General features: G+C 31.7%; 1 pseudogene; it reads left to right on the forward strand.

The window, feature by feature from the left end:
• The first annotated feature begins 218 nt into the window (after positions 1–218).
• The window catches only part of LOC107669030 (glutamate receptor ionotropic, kainate 2-like), a 66,074-nt pseudogene continuing 58,734 nt past the window's right edge, over positions 219–7,558 (forward strand).

Below are 7,558 nucleotides of genomic sequence, written 5' to 3' on the forward strand. Positions count from 1 at the left end.
GGCGTCATTCTAATGACATCACATGAAACAAATCATGAAAAACTGATTGCGGAGGTCATGTGATGATACATAAATAAAGATGAGGATGAATAAAACAGAGCGGCGCGTCTCTGTCCGTGGTGCTGAATCACAGCTGAACTCACTCAACGCTAGAACGGAATCTTATAACAGAATATTACCGTGCTAAAGCATGGTAACGCCACGGAAACGTGCCCCAAACGACTACTTGTTGGCACTTGCGTTTAGCGCGGCGATATTCCGCGTGGTGCGTGACGCGCTCGTCTGAATGAACGCCCCCCGCCCGCGCACAGACTCGCATGCAGTCTCCGTGATTCTCCGTTAGATCCGGTGCAGTGCAGTATCGCGGATTCACACACACATCCGTGAACTGGAGAGTCGCGCACGGACCGCGGACGGTCATGCCGTGACGCGCGCGGACGCGTCAGCCGTGTTCGTGAAGCCGCGGATGATGAAGAGGATGATGATGATGAAGAGGATGATGATGATGGTGGTGTTACCGGGGCTCGTGATCAGACTGACGGTGCTGATGTTCGTCGCCGGTTCGAGCGGGATGCCGCACGTGCTGAGATTCGGTAAGAGATGATCGATTATTTATTTGATTGATTCATTGACTGATTCATTCGCGTGTGTGTGTGTGTGTGTGTGTGTGAGATCAGGCCTGGCGGAATCACATCTGTGAACTGAAGATCGATAATCAAGCTGCGATGTGGTCAAACACGTCTTACAAAATTACCATAATTATTAGTCACAGACGGATGCATTGTCCATTTTGAGATCACTGACAGTTTATTTAGTGCGAGTCACTTCCAGATTTGTGACTTTTGCCTACATACATCTGTTTTTGAACATGCATGCACAGTGTTTTGGTTATGACCTTTTTTTGGCATGCACATGGTAAGTAGATTCAAAATGTTTATTGCAAGAAGAAAAATACACTAATTAATTTATGCAATAGTACAGTAACAATTTATACAATAATAACATTAAAAAGTAAAATTATTAGAAATTAAATTTGCATTTAATTATAATAACTAAGAATCGGAAATTAAATGTATTTAAGTAAATGTAAAAAAGATACTAATTAAATGCATTATATAATAAGTAAAAATTTTTTTTTTAAATGTAATAAATAATTAGAAATTAAATATGCATGTAAATACATTTAAAAACAAATAAAAAACACAAAACAAATAAGCGTTTAAATATATAATAAATGTAATAAGTAAAAAATAATTACACAGTTAATTATACAAAAACACAATGTACAACAATAACTTTAAAATAAAATTATTAGAAATTCAATTAGCATTTAAATGTAATAGATAACTAGGAATTATATCTGCATTTAAATAAATTAAAAAAATAAAAAGTACAAATTAAATGTGCATTTAAATGAATAATAAATGTAAGATTTAAATCAATATTAAATGTAATAAGTACAAAACAAATAGAAGATAAATGTATTATTTTATTAAATTATTTTAATAAAATAATACATGTAATTAAAAAATTACAATTTAAATTAAATTCGCAACTTAGATGGAAACTAGTTAATATACACAAGGAAGAAACTGCTCTATAATCCCATTGTTGTAAGAACAAACGTGTATTTTCAATGCAAAATACAGCTTCGTGGCCAGTAAGGGCATGTTATACACACACAGAAAGAGTTTCTAATGGTAAAAACGGCACAGTTTCACTCTTTACAGCATGCATATGAATAAATATGATAACATCGTTCATGCATCGTGTTCATTAAGTGAAAAAGTGTGGAAAACGTGCCTCGATTATTTTAAACTATGACTGTATTTTCATTCTTGCATAAAACACTGTGAATCTATCAGTGCTGTGCATGTCTAAAAAACAAACAAACACTGTTTGTGTCCAGAAGTAAACACAGTGAGAAACACGGCGTGTGGTCAGCAAAGGTCAATGATGAACGGCTGCATTTATGAAGTCTGAGTGATCTCGCTGGTTTTGTGATGCTCATAAACGCGTCGCTGGCTCGTCTTCATCAGTCTTCAGCGTCAAAGGGCTTCATTAGCATGTGTGTGTGTGTGTGTGTGTGTGAGTGTGTGTGTGTGTGTGTGTGTGTGTGAGTGTGTGTGAGTGTGTGTGTTGTGTGAGTGAGTGTGAGTGTGCGTGTGTGTGCGAATGAGAGTGAGACAGGTGTGTGTGTGTGTGTGTGTGTGTGTGTGTGTGTGTTTAAGAGTCTGCGTGCGTCCGCTCCGCTATGAGCCTCTATGGAAGCACAGATGCATGTAAAGAAAAGCATCTTTGTTCATCATCAGCCTCATACATGCATCAGACGGACACTCACTTACTCACAGATCCTCGTTTACAGTCAGCACTGCTAGAGACTGATCACTAATTACTCACTTCACTGATGCTTCCTCAGAGTTTATTACAAATGAAGGAGCTGGAGGAGTGAGCTGAATCTTAATATTCATATGGATATATTGATATGCAATCATAAAGATTTGCAATCATAACAGTGTTTTGGTCACGACTGTTTTTAATATTTTTATTTGTTTTTACATTTATTTAAATGCATATTTAATTTCTCTTTGTTTATTATTAAATTCAAATGCAAATTTAATTTATAATATTTTTAAGTTATTGTATAAAATAAATTATTACTGTTATTGTATAAATTATTACTATATATATATATTTTTTAGATTCAAAATGTTTATTGGCAGAAGGAAAATTAGATATTAAATGTGCATTTAAACAATACATGTAATAATAAATAATAATTAGAGATTAAGTAATACTTTAAATAAATAATGCATGTAAGCTTTAAATCAATAATTAACAAATGTAAAAAAATAAATAAATAAAAATTTGGACATTAAAATGGGCATTTAAGAACCTAATAAATGTAATTAATATTTACTGCACATTCAAAATATTTCTGTATTGCTGTAATACTCTACTTAAAAAAATTATTAGAATTAAAATATTAAATTTGCATTAAAATAAATAATTTGAAATTAAAGTGGCATTTAATTTAATAATACCTGTAATTAAAAAATAATAATTGAAAGTATATGGCAAGTGGGTTCAAAATGTTTAATGCAACAAGGAAAATACAGTAATAATTTATACAATAACTTTAAAATAAAAATATTAGAAATTAAAATCGCATCTGAATAATAAATAATGAGAATTTAAATCAGTGTAAAAACAAATAAAAATATGAAAAATTAATTTAATTTAAATAATAAATATAAGATTTAAATTAATAATAAATGTAATAATTAAAAATATTATAAAATAAATAAGCATTTCATTAAATTTTATATGTAATTTAAAACTAAATTAAAATTTTACTTAAACTTGCAGTTTAGCTGGAAACAGTTAATGACACAAATATTCAAAATAATATAATAACGGCATGGTTGTAAGGACAGTTTCATTTAGCATTTACAGTCAGATTCCTCATTTGCTGAAGGTTCAGATCTACTGATGAGTCTCTTAACTGATGCTTTATTATTGAGTTTATTATTAATGAAGGAGCTGGAGGAGTGAGTTAGTGCTTTACACCAGGATTCAGCTCAAGGATGTGAATCTTAACGAATGCCTTTAATGAGTTATGAATCGCACCTGCATTGTGTTTGTATCTGAAGAGAGTTTGTGATCATTCTGGCAGACGTTTGCCTAAAAGAGTCATCTGACACATTGATGAATGGTCCTTATGTGTTCAGAACAATGATTCAGTGAGTAATTTCCTCTGTTATGACTCAGTGATTCATTTCGTCTGTTATGACTCAGTGATTAATTTCCTCTGTTTTGACTCAGTGATTAATTTCCTCTGTAATGATTCAGTGATTCATTTCCTCTGTTATGACTCAGTGATTCATTTCATCTGTAATGATTCAGTGATTCATTTCCTCTGTTATGACTGTGATTAATTTCCTCTGTAATGATTCAGTGATTCATTTCCTCTGTTATGACTCAGTGATTCATTTCCTCTGTAATGACTCAGTGATTCATTTCCTCTGTTATGATTCAGTGATTCATTTCCTCTGTTATGACTCAGTGATTCATTTCCTATGTAATGACTCAGTGATTCATTTCCTCTGTTATGATTCAGTGATTCATTACCTCTGTAATGATTCAGTGATTCATTTCCTCTGTTATGATTCAGTGATTCATTACCTCTGTAATGACTCAGTGATTCATTTCCTCTCTTATGACTCAGGGATTCATTTCCTCTGTTATGATTCAGTGATTAATTTCCTCTGTAGTTCTTAGTTTTTGCTTAAAACAAGCAAAAGTATCTGCCAATGGGGCAAGAAAAATGATCTTGTTTAGCCTTTAATTTAAGATTTTTCTTGCCCCATTGGCAGATACTTTTGCTTGTTTTAAGCAAAAACTAATACAATTTGGGTAAGTCGCGCGTAGCCAGACCTTTAGACTGACGGCTGAAGGTCTGGAATCCATGGCAGCTTGCATTGGCCAAGGCCGACATGTCAAACAACCAATCACAGTTCGTTTCATTCAGCATCACGTTTCGGGACGTGGAAATGTCGCCACAATAACAGACAATACAGTGTGTAAAACTCTCGGACGTATTTTAAAGATTCTATGCCGCGAACTTTAAATGTTTCACATACTTAGCGTTTAGTTGATCCTGATAAGCGCTCGTCGTCACAGTTGTAAACACGATGGCTTTCTTCTTTAGTGAGGCGGTTTGGCGTCACGGCATCTTTGTTTCCAGGCGGAACGTTAAAGAACACAACACACACGTCTCCCGGAAATCCTGTATAATTCAACCAATCCGATGACGAACAGTTGTAAACACGATGGCTTTCTTCTTTAGTGAGGCGGTTTGGCGTCACGGCATCTTTGTTTCCAGGCGGAACGTTAAAGAACACAACACACACGTCTCCCGGAAATCCTGTATAATTCAACCAATCCGACGACGACTTCGAAACTCCTGAAGTGTTTCCACTTCAGTTCAGTCACTTGCCTCGTTTCTGAATGAATCAGTCGTTTGAACGAATCGGTTGAATAAATGACTCACTCACTCACTCATTCAAACAATAATTTGCTGCCACCTACTGGTTTGGTTTCAAATTTAAAAGTATCATTGCATACTCCCCAACATTTCTTATTTGTATGTTCAAAAAATTATGTAAAACATTAATCTTATGACATTATTTATGCATTTGAAATGCAGTGGAAAGATGGAGTTTAATACTGATTTCATTTGAATGGTAACAGCTCTACAGTTTCTTATTATTCTAACTGAATTAATTGAAACAACGTAAGAATTTGATGTGAAAGATGACTTTTAATTAATGTTAGGGGGAAAAATGACCATTTATAAACATAGTGGGAAATGACATGGTTTTATGTACAGCAAATAACTTTGAGTTAATTGTTATTTCTAACTCTTTGCAGTCACAGAGCACTTTATTGTGAGAGTTGTTTAAGTGAGAGAACATCTGTAACAGTCCAGATGGGGTTAATAGTAATGATTAATAATTTATTTATGTAAATGTTTTGCATAAAAAAAATTATTTGCATAGATTTTGGTTTGCATATGCTGTCAATTATAGATCTTACAGAGAAAATCAGAATCGACAAAAATCGGTATCGACAGGTCACACTTACAAAAAAAAAACGGAAATCGGAATCGGCCAAGAAAATTGTAATCGGTGCATCTATAATTTAATTATTTAAATTGATTTATTTTTTGTATTCATACCAAATTGGTTGAAAATAAATAGACATCCGCCGAGCCATTTTAGAGCAAATATATCAATATCCATCAATCCGCTTTCCCAATGTGGGGGAAACATGAAATATCATCGCTGATATGAACACAGTCACGATTCATTATGATTCAAATGTGACGTGACATCTGTTTACTTATCGCCATGATGATAGGGTGTTTCCAGGGTGTTGCTATGCGGTTGCTAAGGTGTTCTGAGTCACGCTCATTGTTCTGTGGTTGCTAGGATGCTGTGGGTTGTTCCTATAGTGATGAATTTTCACAACAATAAAGAATATCATCTGGGCCTATTTCATTGTAATTTTTATTATTTACTATATAGGATTGCAAATAAAAAATAATGCAATCAAAATTGATCAAAATGAAGGTTTGTGGATTTGGTCAGACTTCATATATTATATTATGTATTATTAATTTTTATTGAAATAAAGTAAATCATCTGGGCCGATTTCATTATAATTTTTATTATTATATACAATCCCAAGTAAAATAAATAAATAAATAAATCATTCATAATTAGTCAAAGGTTTGTGGGTTTAATCAGACCATGTTATTATATGACATTGTATAAATATTATTAATTTTCACAGTAAAAGTAAATTATTTTATTATTTTACAATGATAAAAATTATATTATATTATTTTTCTTTTTTTTTCAGACTGCAGTATATTATATTATAAAAAATAAAAAAAATGTAATATTATTAATTTTCACAGGTTTACTCATACAGCATTATATTATATTATATTATATTATAAAATATTTAAATATTAATTTTCACAGGTTTACTCATATAGCATTATATTATATTATATTATAAATAATTAAATATTATTAATTTTCACAGGTTTACTCATACAGCATTATATTATATTATATTATATTATAAAATATTTAAATATTAATTTTCACAGGTTTACTCATATAGCATTATATTATATTATATTATAAATAATTAAATATTATTAATTTTCACAGGTTTACTCATACAGCATTATATTATATTATATTATATTATATTATATTATAAATAAAAAATATTTAAACATTATTAATTCTTAAAGCAATAAAGTAAACCATCTGGGCCTATTTTTATCATTTTAATTATTTTGTTCTATATGATTACACGTAAAAACTAACAATGCATTATGCTGCCACTTTAAATGGCATGAAGAAAACTGATTTCGATGATTAATTGCAGTCAGACTGCATCTGTATGTCACTGCAGGTGCGTAGCGCTCGTCTCCTGAGGTTTTACAGATGTGTGTCGTGACTCATTGCATTTCGTTTTTTGGCTTCACGTGTTAAATCGGTTCAGTTTTATGTGTGCATCACGCTTCACAATGCCTAGCGATGCTGTAAACGTGTGATAAACCGCACTTAAACGAGAACAAACCGCCTCAAAGCTAAAATAAAATTGCACCTTTCACGGTTTAAAAACACAAGCAGAGCTTTCAAGAACAAAGCAGAAATCCATTAGCTATTAGCATGTGCGACACACACGAGTCAGAGACGAGCGAAGATGGATTCAACTTCAACAACATAATTCATTTTATGCATGTTACATTTTTTTAAAAATCGACTGACACCCCTATTACATATATTTTTTGTATTTACTGTCATTTATGTTTTTAATAAATTAACATATTAATTTTGGTGCTTAAATCAATCTATTAATTAATTCATATTCAAATATATAATTATTTTTTAAATGAATTAATTTTATATATATATATATATATATATACAGTATATATATATATTAAATAATCTCAAAATTATTTAAAAAT

This window comes from Sinocyclocheilus anshuiensis, unplaced genomic scaffold (genome assembly GCF_001515605.1).
Source record: "Sinocyclocheilus anshuiensis isolate Anshui unplaced genomic scaffold, SAMN03320099.WGS_v1.1 scaffold276, whole genome shotgun sequence".
In the NCBI taxonomy this organism is placed as follows: domain Eukaryota; kingdom Metazoa; phylum Chordata; class Actinopteri; order Cypriniformes; family Cyprinidae; genus Sinocyclocheilus; species Sinocyclocheilus anshuiensis.